The following is a 13894-nucleotide window of genomic DNA, read 5'->3' on the forward strand; positions in this document are numbered from 1 at the left end:
CCGGGACACTCGTGGGGCCTCTCCCCGGTGCCGATGGGCGGGGGGTGAGGAGCCGGGAGCGCGGCGTTGCGGAGCCCGTGGGGCCGGCGTTCGGGGGCTCGGGCCCAGTCCCTGCCATGGTCTCGGGTGCCGGAGGCCCCGGGGCCGTTGCCGGGCGGGCGGGGAGGTGCCGGGGGCAGGAGGCGGGGCGGGAGCCGCGGTGTCCCCGGGCCTGGGCGGGTCCCGGCCGGGGCTCGGCGAGCCCGGGCCCGACGGAGCGGGACGGGAAGGCGGGGCCGGCGGTTGCCGCTCCCTGCCCGCCACTCCCGCCCGCGGCGCCGGGACACGGAAGGTGACACCGGGACGGGGCTCTGCGGGCTCAGGAGAGCCAGGCCCCTCCCGCCCCATAGCGATGCCAGTCCCGATGGCGACGGGGGAGAGGCGGCACCGCCCGGGGCCCCCCGGCAGAGCCAGGCAGCGCTCGGCCCCCGCAGCCCGGGCCGCGGTCACGGCCCCGCCGCAGCGGCCCAGGCTCCGAGCGGTCCCCGGCGGGAGCAGCCGTCGGGCGGGGCTCGCACAGCGCCGAGCGAGGCCCCCGAGCGATAGCCCCGGGACCGGGGGGGACAGGGGGGCGGGGCCGGCACAGGTGCGAGGGGCGGGGCCACGGAGCGCGGGCACGGGGCGATGCGACGGTGCCACCGCCACCGAGGCCGGGGGTGGCGGGCAGAGCGCCGCTGGGGTGTGCCGGGCGGTGCCGCCTCTCCCCCGTCGGGCGGATGGAAGCGGCAGCGGGCCCGGGACCGGTTTGGGGCCCGGGATGGCCGCGGACACGGGGCGCTGCCGGGTGCGGGATCGCGGCCGTTCCCCGGTGCGGAGCCGCCGTGTGGGGCCGGCACCACGCAGGGCGCCCTCTGGCGGACACGGAGCGCGGTGCGAGCGCGGCGCCCCCGCCTGGCGGGGGAACGCGGTGCGGGGGGCGGAGCCTGAAAACAGGTGGCGGGGACAGGGGCGGAACCGGGCGGCACAAGGGACGGGGCCTGAGAGAACGGGGGCGGGGCCAGGCGGCACAAAGGGCGGGACCAGGGGCGGGGCCGGCTCAGGTGTGCACGGCGGGCGCGGCTCAGGTGTGCGGGGCCCCAGAGCGGCTGCGCGGGGCGGGGCCGAGGTGTTTTAGACCCCGGAAATCGCCTCGGCCGCCATTTGCTCACTCAGAGCACGGTGCGGACGGGAGCTCCGTGTGCGGGCTCCGCAGGTAAGGCGCGGAGGCTTCGGCCTCCCTTTCTGTCCCCCTCTCTAGCCCTCCTTCCTTCCCCGCGTATTCCCTTTCTTTCTCCCCCTTCCCTCTCGCCCTAAAACGCTCCTTTCCTCTCCTCCCAAACCCGACTCCCCCCACTCGTTCCTGTCGTGTCCCTTCCCCACTACTCCCTTCTATTCCTCCTCTTTCCACCGTCCCTCTTGTCCCCCCTCGGCCTTTCCCTTCCTGTCCCGCTTCCCTCGTCACTCCGACCCCTCTCCCTCCCCGTCCTCACCACCCCCATCTCTCCTGTCTCCCCGTCCTCCCGTTTCCTTCTTTTCTCGCAGCCGCGGGGCTCGGGGTGCCGGGCAAGAATAAAGCCCTGAGGGCCGGAGCCCGGCGCCCCCGGCCTCGCTGGGGTCCCCACACGGGGCCGGAGCCGCTCTGCGGGTCCCCCCATTGCAGTCGAACACACCGCCCGACACCGCCGGGGCTCCGGCTTTCCCAACATCACACTGGGGGGGTCCTGGGGCGGGGGGCCCGAGTTACAGGGGCCCCCTCATTAGGAGGGGGTCCCAGGGGGGAGGGGGGTTTAGGAGGGGCCCCCTCGTTAGGAGGGGGTCCCAGTGGGGAGGGGGGGTCAGGAGGGGCCCCCTCATTAGGAGGGGGTCCCAGGGGGGAAGGGGGTTAGGAGGGGCCCCCTCCGGAGGAGGGGGTCCCTGGAGGGGGGTGGGGGAGGGCCCCCTCCGGAGGAGGGGGTCCAGGGGAGGGGGCGGGGCCTGGGGGGGCGTAATCCCCCTCCAGGCTCCGCCCCCTTCCCCGGACCCCCTCCTCTGGACGGGGTCCCCCCCCGGCCCCCTCCAGGGACCCCCTCCTCCGGACCGGGGCCCGGGAGGGGGGGAGGGCGGGTGGGGTGGGGGGGAAGCAGGGGCGGGCACGTCACTCTGCAGCGTGAGCTCAAGTAAAAAAAAAAATTGCCAGACACACGACCGTCCCCTGCCGTCCTGTCCCCGCCCGCCCCACCCTCCCCCCGGGCCCCGGTCCGGAGGAGGGGGTCCCTGGAGGGGGCCGGGGCGGGACCCCGTCCGGAGGAGGGCGTCCAGGGGAGGGGGCGGGGCCTGGGGGTAATACCCCCCCAGGCCCCGCCCCCTCCCCTGGACCCCCTCCTCCGGAGGGGGCCCTCCCCCACCCCCCCCCAGGGACCCCCTCCTCCGGAGGGGGCCCCTCCTAACCCCCCTTCCCCCCTGGGACCCCCTCCTAACGAGGGGGCCCCTCCTATCCCCCCCCTCCCCCCTGGGACCCCCTCCTAATGAGGGGGCCCCTGTAACTCGGGCCCCCCGCCCCAGGACCCCCCCAGTGTGATGTTGGGAAAGCCGGAGCCCCGGCGGTGTCGGGCGGTGTGTTCGACTGCAATGGGGGGACCCGCAGAGCGGCTCCGGCCCCGTGTGGGGACCCCAGCGAGGCCGGGGGCGCCGGGCTCCGGCCCTCAGGGCTTTATTCTTGCCCGGCACCCCGAGCCCCGCGGCTGCGAGAAAAGGAGGACAGTGGGGAATGGAAAACAAGAACAGGGGAACGGAGAAGAAGGTGGGGAGAGATCGGGGTGTGCAGGACAGCAGAGGACGGGGCTGGGGGGAAGGCAGGCTGGAGGAAGGAGCGGGATTGAGGGCGGGTGGGGAGCGACTGGTGGGGGGGAAGGGGGAGCTGGGAGCGGGGTCAGGGGGGAGTCCGGCTGGGGAGGGAAGGCAGAGGATGGGAAAGTAGGGTAGGGTAGGTGGGGTAGAGAACGAGAGAGGGGCGGCCGTAGGGGGGGAGGGAGGGGAGGGCTAGGGGGGAGAGGGAGGGGGGGGGTTTGGGGGGGGGAGGGTGTAGGGGGTGGGGGAGGGGTGGAAGGGAGGGTAGAAAGGAGAAATACACAGAAATACAACACAACAGAAACGCAGGAGAAAAGAAATGCAGAGAAAAAGAAATATAGGGCCCCGGCCGGCAGCAACCTCCCTCACCCAACGCCGAGGAGCAAATGGCTCCGCTGGGGCCTCCCCGCGCCTTAAATCCCCCAAGGCCCCGCCCCGCGCAGCCGCACTGGGGTCCCGCACACCTGTGCAGACCCCGCCCCTCGCACCTGTGTCGGCCCCGCCCCCAGGGCCCCGCCTCCCCCCCCGCCCCCCGCCCGCCCATAAATCCCGGCGGATCGGCGCCTGTCCCGTTTTTTGCGCGGGATGCTCATCCCGGGAGGCGGCGGGAGCGTCGGTCGGAGCGCTGTGCGGAGATCCGGATCGGGGACTGCTGCTGGTGCTGCGCGGGGTCCACGGCGCTCGGCTGGGACCGGGACGGGGATGGGGATTTAGGCCTGGGAATTCGTATCCTGGTCCTGCCGGTATTTCTTGTCGAAGCTGGGCCGAGCTGCTTCTTTCTCGGCGGGCAGGGTATGGGTGCCAAGGCCAGAGAATCGAGGTAGGATTGGGGCTGGGATCGGGACCACTATCGCTGCGGTCGGGAAAAGCCGCTCCGGTTGCGGCCAGCGCGGGGCTGGGTCTCGCCGGGGCTCCAGGCACGCTCCGGCTGCGGCGGCAGGGAGCCGGTGCCGTGCCGCTGCCATGGCCGCCAGGAGGACGACGCTTCCCCGGAGCAGCCTCTGGATCGCGGCTGGCAGCGGGAAGGACACCGAGACCGCCCGTACCGGCCCCGGGACCCCATGGGCATCGCCGCTCGCTCAGCGCCGCCGCCCGCCCCGCGGGGCGCCCCCTGGCGGACACGGCGCCGCCCCGCAGCCCCCCCCGCCCGGTAACGCCACGAGCGCCGCGCTCCCCTACGAGCCCCAGCGCCCGCAGCCCCTGCTCCGTGCCCGCAGCCCCTGCTGGGGGCTGCAGCTTCCCAGCCACGAGCAGCCGCTCTGGGACGGCCGCTGGGGCCGAGGCGTTGCTGCTCCCGCTCCCATTGTGCCTGGGGTGGGACTGGAGCCCCAGGGAAACGCTAGGAAAAACCCCATGGGTTAAAAAACCAGTGCAAACGATTTGTTCTTTATTTCCAGAGCCGTGGGAATCATCAAGTCAAATGTGAGAAGTGACTGGCCCAGCTGTGTATCAAACCCAGAATTTTGGCCTTCTCAGCACCCTGCTCCAAACACCTGGGCCAATCCCAGGGCTGTTCCAAAGGCCCTGTGTGGGATGGCAATGACTGCTGCCACTAAGAGAACTCCTCTGCAAATGCAGCTCCTTCCCTTCTGCTACTGCTGCTTTGCACAGCAGCCCCTGCAATGGCTGTGGGGCAGAACTGGCTGGCACTCAACATGGCAGCACCAAACTCTTCCCCATAGCCCTGATTGTTCTGCCCTTGCCAGGATTTCCCCAGCAGCTGTAAATGTGCTCCCACAATGTCCCTTTGTTTCCCCAGGAAGAAGCCAACAAGACAAGCCCTGAGGGTTACCTTGCTCCATGGCCAAAGCTCTTCTGGAGAGTGCCGGGGGGCGTTGCCTGCAGGTGAGTGTTGCCAGCTCCAAACCATGCTGGCTGCTGAGGCCAGGGCTGTTTTTCTGGCCCAGGGGCCTCGGTGTCTCCTGCTGGCTGCCAGCCATGCTCCTTGGTGTTCCCTGGCTGTGTCCCAGCTGGCTGGGAGCGCAGGGCAGGAGGAGGCCAGGAGCTCCTGAAAGGCAGCAGCACCTCGTGTCTTTGGCATCTGCAGGGGAGGAGCTGTGCTTGCACCGTGGCTCCTGGGCCAGGGGCTGCTCTGAGCAGGCCCCTGGAAATGCTTCAGCCCGGACAGAGACCACCAGTAGCCCAGCAGGACCCCAAGGAGCAGCTGGCATTGCTGGGAATGGAGGCACGGGCCCTTTGCAGAGGGGCTCAGCAGCAACTCCTGGCTCAGAGCTCCCACACAGCTGCCAGCTGTGGCCCAGCCACCCCAAATCCCTTCCCTCCTCCCCAGCCTGAGGCCATCGGCCATCAGCAGCATCAAAGCCAAGGCCATCTTCCCCCACAGATGTTCAATCCCAGGCAGCAGCCCTCAGAAGTACCTGAAAATCAGTGGGATGGAGTTCGGAGTTTTCCAGGGATCCAGCTGGAAGTGCAGAAGTGATGGAAAGCTTTCCCAGGTAGGTGCCACAGGAGGTGTGCTGAAGACAAAGCTGTGCATCCCTTTCCTGAGAGAAAAGAATTTGTAGAGGCCCCTGCTGAGGCTCTGAAAGGAGCTGAGCTTCTGCAGGGAGAGATGTCCCCCCCTGGGCACAGGGGCTGCCTCAGCTCAGGCTGGGAGCACATCTGGCCACTGCCTTCTCCTGCTCTAAACCATCCACTGGATCTTCTCCATCCTGGAGCTCAGGGGGGTGAAATGGGCTCCATTCCAGGCAGCTCTGGCCAGTGAGCCCAGGGACACCACTGGGCTGAGGGTTCTCAACAGCCACTTCTATGGAATAGAACCCTGGCCTTGGCCCTGTGCTGCTGAGCTTCCTTGGAAGCTCTGCTGGCTCCTGACACAGCTGCTGTCCAAGGCAGCAGCTCTGCATGGGAATGCCCACACTCCATGGGGCACTGGGAGGTTACTGCAGCGGGAATGGAGCAGGGAATTTGGGGCTATGGGTAGAATTCATCAGAACTGGCACAGCTGACAGGGAACCCCAAATCTGGGCACCACACAGAGAACAATCTTTGTCCTGCCCTGTCAGCTCCAACCCCTGGGCTGAGAAGTTTTGGGAATTAAATGGATGGAATGATACAAACCACAGCAAGTGGCATCACCCAGAGGGACAATCCGGGTCCCAGACAATTGCTCCACAATCCACTATGGGGGAAAACACCCTGTGCCTGCCAGGAGCTCTGACTCTGCTTCTCTACCAGCTCCTGAGCAGTGTCAGGGCCACCAGGAGGGCCTTAAAATCCAAACAAACCCCCTATCCCACACAGTGAATAATCCAAATAAAGAAATGCATTCTTGTCATCAAAGCTCCAAACTGTGTCAAGAGCTCTGCCAACAAGTTAATGGGATTCCCAAGAATCTCATTAATGCTCTTGGTTTCAGTTTTATGTATTTTTAATCCCTCAGTGGGCAGCCTGTACATCTTATCCTGGGATTTAGAGGCTGAGCAGGGCTGGCTTTGGGTTGACCCCCACCTCTGGCCCCAGCCTGTGCAAACACACCTTGTGCCAGGCTGGGTGAACTCCTCACCTCAGCGTTTCCCTCCTAAATATCCCCTCCTTATCTCTCTGGAGATTCACTGACATTTTGCCCAAACCATGCACTCCTCACCTCCATGTGGCCTCCAAGTGTCCATTCTGTTCCTCACAGGTGCCCTGGTGCCACCGTGTTGGTCCCTTGGCCTTTCTCCAGCCCGAGGCTGCTCCTCTGCTCGCTCTCTGCAGTCTCATCCCACAGGGATCCTCTTCTCCCTTCCCTGCTGGCTGCTGCCAAGGAAGGAGGCCACAGGGAGTCTCCAGTGCTGCCCCCTCAGCCCTGGAGAGTCCTGGCTGTGGGCCCGAGGGGCCTGGGATTTCCCAGGGAAATTGTCTGCTGGTCTCCCTTCAATGACCTCAGCAATTCCCTCCAAAATGCCACCTCACTGCCCCTGACATCCCCTCACATTCCACTGCCCTACACAAACAGTTCTTGGATCCCCTCTAGATCACACCAGGTTTTCAGCCACATGAATGGCATCACCTGTGCCCACTGCTCGTTATTCACCCAACCAAAATCAAGAGCAAATGTTGGTTGGGCTTTAATAACAACTTGAAAGAACTTTACAGCACAATAAATCACCTTTTTCTTCTGTGGGTTTTTTTTCCCTTCAGCTGCTGGGCTTCCCTGTGAGGATGTGTGCTGAGCTCTGGGTGGAGGGGACTGTCAGGCTGAAGGGCTGTGGGTTTGTGTTCTTCTCCCTGGGCATCAGCCACTGCCCCAATCCCTTTGCCCAGGCTGTTCCCTGTGCCTGTGCTCAGGCTGGGGCAGCACAGGCAGACGCAGCTCTCAGCACTCCCTGCTCCAAACACAGCTCTGGCCTCCGCTGCAATCTGGCTCTGCTGGGAGGTTTGCTCCTAGAGAAATCCAAGAATTGCTCATGGCAATGTGGAGAATCAATCTCCACAAAGGGAGGTAAGGAATAAAATCCTGCTTTGGGAGCCCTTGGGATCTGCAGGGCTGCTGAGGGAAGGGGACATTCCCTGCCTGCAGTGCACACAGCCCCACCTGCAGCAGCCAGCCCAGCCTGCCAGCTGGGCTCTGCCAGCCCCTCTCTGAGCACCCTCCCTGTGCTGCTCCCTCTCGGTGCCTTTGGCAATCCCAGCCTGAGCCTGAGCAGCCCAAAGCTCTGGCTGGCAGCCCAGGGACAAAGGGACGCTCCCAGGGATGGGGCACATTCCCAGCAAACGCTCCCAGCAGGGCCCAGAGGCACCCCTGGAGCTCCTGGCTGGGGCTGGCAGGAGGGCACAGCCCCCAGCTGGGCTGGCAGTGACAGCAGTGACAGCAGCCAAGTGCCACGCTCTGGTGGCACAGCACAGACACCCAGGCCAGCACTGCCCGTGGGAGGGGCACAATGAATGCTGCTCCCTGTGCTGCCCCATGCCAGCAGGAAAGCTCCAGGGGCATGGAAACTCCTGCCCCTTCCCCCCAGCCCAGATGAGCACTCCTCAGCTCCCAACACCCAGTTCTCACCTCCAGCCTGCTCCCGGGGCTGCTGCCACCTTCCTGACAAGGTGCCAAAGGCCCCTGGGCACAGGGCTCCCTCTGTGTCTCAGGGCTTGGGCACGGCAGGGACCAGGCTGCTCCAGCAAGGACAGCCTGGAAGCAGAGCAGATGTCCCAGGGCTGGCAACGGGCTGGGGACAGCAGTTCTGAAACCCAGAGTGCTGAAAACAGCCCCCAAAGTGTTCTATGGTCATACCTTGAACATGGCTCCAAAGGGCAGCAGCTCTGGTGCCAGAGCAGCACCTGCACCATTCCCTGTGCCAGCCCTGGCTCACTGAAAAACAAAACAAATCAACCACACCCAGGCCTTGTTTGCACAATTCCTGATCCAAACCCTCACCTTTCCTGCCCAGCACTGAGGCAAATCTGACACAGCATTGAGAAGTGACCTTTGCTGAGAGCAGCCATCATCCCAGTCCTCCAGCCTTGGCAAGATTGTGCAGTGAATGGACCTCAGCTCTACTCCTAAACCTCAATTTCTGTCAGTTTTTGTTAGAAAGATACTGGACAGGAAATCATGCAGCAGAATTTGCAAATTGCACAAGGAATAACAAGGCCCAGAGCAAAGCCAACCACCCCCATCACTGCTGCACCCCAGTTCTGGGAGAAATGCTGATCTCATTTCTAAATACTGCCCTTCCCTCCCACTCAGTCCTTCCCTGCACATCCCTGCAGAGCATGGACTCCATCTTTTGCTGCCAACAGCTCCTCTCCAGCCCAGAGCCCACTGCTCACAGACACAAACTGAGCAAGCCTAAGGCAATGTTCCCAGCAGCAGATGCAATTCCTGAACTCCCTTTTCCCTGGATTCTGAGCCCTTGCAGGAAACTCAGCTCAGCCCAGAGTCTGTTCTGCTTTCCCAGAGGGAAATACAGCCTGATGGGCCCCAGCTCTGGCACCACATTGCCCTTGTTCCTGCTGCCCTGGAAAGGCACAGGCAAAGCCAGTCCCTCAGAGCCCATCCCTGGGCCCCAGGAGAGCTGGAGCTGCTCCCAGATGCCAGGGCCCTGCAGGGCTGTGCTGACACGAGCACAGGCTGACCCCTGTGCCCAGCACCACCCCTCACTCTGCTCCCACGGCTCCCAAATGCTGCCAGCCCTGCCCCTGCCCCTGTGCCAGGGCCGTGCCTGCCCCCAGCCCCAGCAGAGGCTGTCACCCAGCCCTGCAGCGGCTGCCAGCCCTGGCAGAGCTGGGCATGCACTGAGAGCTCCCCAAGGAAGGCCCAGAGCAGCCCTGGGCTGCACAGACAATGCCCAAGCTGCCCTCAGGGCACAGCCAGCACCACAGCTCCAGCAGCCCCAGGCAACTCTGGCACTGCCTCTGCACCTCTGCCCTTCTCCAGCAGGCACAGCTGGGGCTGGGCTGGCAGCAATGGCATTGCCATGGCAGCTCATGCCAGCAGAGAGGAAAAGGGGAGCCCTGTGTCCCTCTGACTCACCCCACAGCGTGGGCAGGACCAGAGCCCTCCAGCGCAGAGCCCTGCTGCTGAAGCCTCTTGCCTTTGGCTGCTCCAACACCAAAGCTTCGGGCAAACATGGGAGGAGTTGGATGATTTTTCCTGCCCTGAAAGAGAGGAGAAAAGAAAATTAAGTCCACTGTGGAAGTCCAAGGATCCCAGCTCTCCTAGCTCTGCTCTGCTGGCTCACTATGGGGTTTTACCCAGGAGAGGTGACACCAATTCAAACACAAACGTGTCCTTTGCCAGCACTTTTATTCCTGACTATTTCAGACAATGAAAGGATGCTCATTTTTCATCTTGCATTCTCTGCCTCATTTGAACAGAACCATTTTTATCCCAGAGCCCACGTGGCAGCCATTCCATCCTTTCCCATTGGACTTGGCACAAAGGAAGGGACACCCAGGATGCTGCACCACAAGAAATCCCAAAGAGAATCCCCTCCAAAACCTCCCAGGGAAAGGGTTTTTGCTTTTGGGACACAAGAAAGGCCTTGGGCCATTTGCACCCACATGGAAAGCCCACACTGAGCACTTGCTTTTAAAGATGTTGCACTTGAAGTTACAGACATGGAATTGCTCTGGGATTTGGCATTTCCTGCACCCACACAAACACATTCAAGGAATTAAGCACAGAGTCCTGAAGTTTGGTTATTCCAATGCTGTTTTGGTAGTGCCACTTGACACACCAAAATCCACAGCAACACTTCAAAAAATGCAAAGCAACTTTCACCCCCACAGCCCCCTTCCTTTCCATTTTGCAGTTTTGGGCTCCTCTTAAGAACAGCTTAAAGAAAAGAAGAGAAAAGGCCAGGACCTGCTCCCAGCCAGTGCCCCAGCCACCTGTTTGCCAGAGATTCTCCTTACAGCTGATGGCTTTTCTAAGAAAGCTCCAGCTCAGCCTTATCACAATCCCCTGGCAGCCCTCACCATGAGCCCCAAAGGCCAGGGCACATCTGTGTGCTGCCTCAGGAAGCTCAGGGGCTCTCTGGGTGACAAAGCCTGGTTTGGGCCCAGAGCTGACTCTGCTCCCTGCTGGCTGAACTGTACAGCTGTGGGATGCAGCTGGGTGCTGCAGGGCAGAGTGTGTCACCCTCTGTGCCAGCCAGGCTCCAAAGGCAGCCCTTGGTGCCCCAGCAGCGCTGCTGGAAGCGCTGGCAGCGCTTGGCACAGATGGGATGGAGCCTTCCCACAGCTCTGTGCCCTGGCACCGAGGCTGGCACAGCAGAGAGGCCGATGGCAGCAGAACAAACCCAGCTGGCTTTCCATGGGCACTGATGGCACTGAGAGCCCCAGGCCAGAGCTGCTCCCTGCCCAGCCCAGGAGCTCCCAGTGCTGCTGCAGGGCACGGGCTCTGAGGGAACCCTGCAGCTGGGACAGGAACGCAGCAGCGACAATTCCCAGGCACAAAGAGATCCCCACCTGCTCCAGCAACTGAACCTCTGGGGCTCAGCCCCACGGGCTGTCCCTGCTCCAGGCAGGAGGAGCCACACAGCCCCCGAGGCTGGGCTCACCCCCTGCCCTGCCAGCAGGAAACAAGGGCTTCATGAAGCTCTGGGGACACCTTCTGTCCCCAGAGGGCTCTGACACAACATCCAGCAGTGTGGATCTTTAATAAAGACACCTCGGACCTATCCTTGCCACACACTCGCCTTTGTTATTGCCTCACAGTCTCTGCTTTAAAATGTTTTGCTATTACAAGTGTTTAAACAAGACTGACCGTGAGCCCTGCACCCTTGCCGTGCTCCAAGCCCTAAGGCAGAGCTGGATAACCTCACACTCATCCAGCCTGAGGGAGCTGCTGCAGCATTTAAAACATTTACAAACCACCCCTGCCCTGAGGCTGTGCAGCCCTGGGAGGTGCCTGGGTGCCAGCCCAGCATTAGAGATGGGACATCAGGAGAGCGAGCAGACTGCAGCCTCTGCACTCTCAGCGCTGCAGCTGCACGATCCTCACTGCTCAGCGACTCTCAGCTCTGATTCGAGGACTCCCGCCAGGAAACTGAGGGCCCTTTCCAGATGCAAATCCCCACAGAGCCACTGCTCTCCTCTCCACCCACCCTCCTGCTCCACTTTTTACCCCTTTGGTAGCCACCACCCCACCCAGGACACAGAGGAGGCTCTCGGGTGCCAACTGAGACCCAAATCGATCCAGGTGCCTCAGGAAATAAATACAAACCAACTCCTCCCTTCTAGGCTAACAAAATGTCCTGGTGCCCAGTTCCTGTTTCCTAAGGCAAAACCCACGCATCAGGGGAAAATGGCAAGTCCCAAACCCAACCAAACCCGGTTTGGCATCGGTTTCCATCAGGACCGTTCAGGTTTCCCAGTGCCCCTCAGCTGCAGCCACAGGAGCAGCTTCTCTCTGGGACCCAGGGGGGTGGGCACAGGGACACCCATCCCGCTGCTTCCCGGCAAACAGAGCTCAGCCCAGCCCAGAATGGAACAGAACAAATGCAGTTCTTGCCCTTGCCATTTATGTCTGAGCTCTGGCACGCTGTTATTGAGCACAAAACTCCCAAGAGGGGACAGTCTGTAACTACTGCTCTGGATCAAGGATAATCTGTCAGTTCGTGTATGCACTGCACAGCTTTCATAAACAGCACTGTAACAGACACTAGTTTAGACTATAATACTATAATAGACTATAATAGAGACTGTGAAATGTTCAAATGCTTTTACACGTAAGGAACTCAGAAAATGGTCTCAGATAATGAGGTGATTTCCCACAGCTGGGGACAATCTTATCTGAAACACAAGATAACAGAAACAGAAACCAGAGCACTGAAAAAAAAAAGGAAAAATTTACTGACCCTCGTTATCAAATAACGAGGGACTGAAAATAAAACAGGATGGCACCACAGGAAGAAATAAAGTATATCGGTTTAATCCACAAGATGGCGCGAAGGTTCCAACCAAGCAAAAGAACATCTAAACTGAAAAGGACTCTTGGAATATGTATAAACTCTAATGAATATGCACACCCCACTGCAATGGAACAGAATCTAGAGAACACGGTTTAAGGGAACCGGGTGCTCCTGGCAAACAGCCAAGCACCCCAGCGCTGCCTTTTATCCCTTAACAAACGTGTAAAAATTCTAGAGAGTGAACTCTGTTTCTCACCCAATAAAACGCTGTTCCCGCAGCTGGGACGAGCCCCACCTTCATTCCACGGCACACGATCCCAGAGAGCCGCAAGGCCCGGGACAGAGCCGTGCCACCCGCAGCGGGTCCCACGCAGCAGCGCCCAAAGCAGCCCCGGCCCCCTGTGGGTGCCCCCGGCCCCGGTGCCCCCGGCCCAGCTCCCTCCCCTCCGGCCGCTCACCTGAGGGCACCGCCCGCTGCCTCCCGGCGCTGCTGCCGAGCCGAGGGCATTGTCCCCGCTCCTGGCCCAAAGGCCGCGTTCTGCGCTGCAGGGCGCGCTCCGGGGGACGCGGGGGCGGGCAGGGACAGGGTGAGCCGGGCTGCGGCGGCTGTCCCAGCGCTCTGTCCCCTCCCGGGGCTCAGGCCGGGGAGCGGGGCCCTGCCAGCGGCCGCCATTGCAGCGCGGAGCAGAGTCAGGTAGGGCCGAAGAGCCGAGTGTGGCCGAGTGGAGCCGACAACAGCCGAGTGTGGCCGAGTGGAGCCGACAACAGCCGAGTGTGGCCGAGTGGAGCCGACAACAGCCGAGTGTGGCCGAGTGGAGCCGACAACAGCCGAGTGTGGCCGAGTGGAGCCGACAACAGCCGAGTGTGGCCGAGTGGAGCCGACAACAGCCGAGTCTGGCCGAGTGTGGCCGACGACAGCCGAGTCTGGCCGACAGCAGCCGACAACAGCCGAGCCTACCCGAACGGCCGACTCTGGCCGCGATTTGCCGAATCCATCCGAGCTTAGCTGAGGTGAACTGAACAGAACGCGACGGAACCGCGTTCAGCCCAACCGAACTAGATAAGCCCGACCGAACTAGATAAGCCCGACCGAACTAGATAAGCCGAACCCACCTGAACATTACGGCGTCGCTCACTCACCCATCTCTCAGTGTGGGCAGGCACCCTCAGCTCCAAGGAGCCGTGCAGAACGAGCGCTCTGTCCCTTGGGAAGCACGGAGTGATCAGCCCCAGGGACAGGAAAGTACAGACAAATGCCATGGTCAGCCCTGAGGATTCAGGAGGATTCCAAGCCAGTGGCCCAGAACCTGCCACAATTCTATCTACAATTGCAATGTAATTACGGTGGGACAGTGCCAGGCTGGAGTTCAGAGAGCTCAGCCGTTCCACCGGGGCTGGGGACATGACTGAGGGGGTTTTGTGTCAGTCTGATGGCCCTGAGCAGCATCAAGAACCAAAAGGAAATTTTACAGAAATGTTTTGAGATGGATTGCCCCAAAAACTTGGGCTGCTTCTAGGGGGACAAAAGATTGAAAAAGCTTTCTGTTGAATTCCTGTCAGAAAGTCCAGACCCACTGGTTCAGCTATGGAAGGGATGGATATGATGCACCACAGAAAGAGACAAAAGCAGAAATGTTAAAAGGTCTATCTCCCATCCTTCCCCAAGACTGTTGGATCAGTCTTTTTTAAGT

At 61.9% G+C, this 13894-nt stretch overlaps 1 long non-coding RNA gene across 1 annotated transcript; it reads right to left on the bottom strand.

Annotated features, from left to right (window-relative positions):
* Window positions 1-4202: 4202 nt before the first annotated feature.
* LOC143691983 (uncharacterized) lies at window positions 4203-13012 on the bottom strand. The gene is made up of 2 exons (XR_013179813.1): window positions 12662-13012; window positions 4203-9444 (listed from the first exon to the last, which is right to left on the bottom strand). It is a non-coding gene; the product is annotated as an uncharacterized LOC143691983 (long non-coding RNA).
* Window positions 13013-13894: the final 882 nt, after the last annotated feature.

Source organism: Agelaius phoeniceus, chromosome Z (assembly GCF_051311805.1).
Source record: "Agelaius phoeniceus isolate bAgePho1 chromosome Z, bAgePho1.hap1, whole genome shotgun sequence".
In the NCBI taxonomy this organism is placed as follows: domain Eukaryota; kingdom Metazoa; phylum Chordata; class Aves; order Passeriformes; family Icteridae; genus Agelaius; species Agelaius phoeniceus.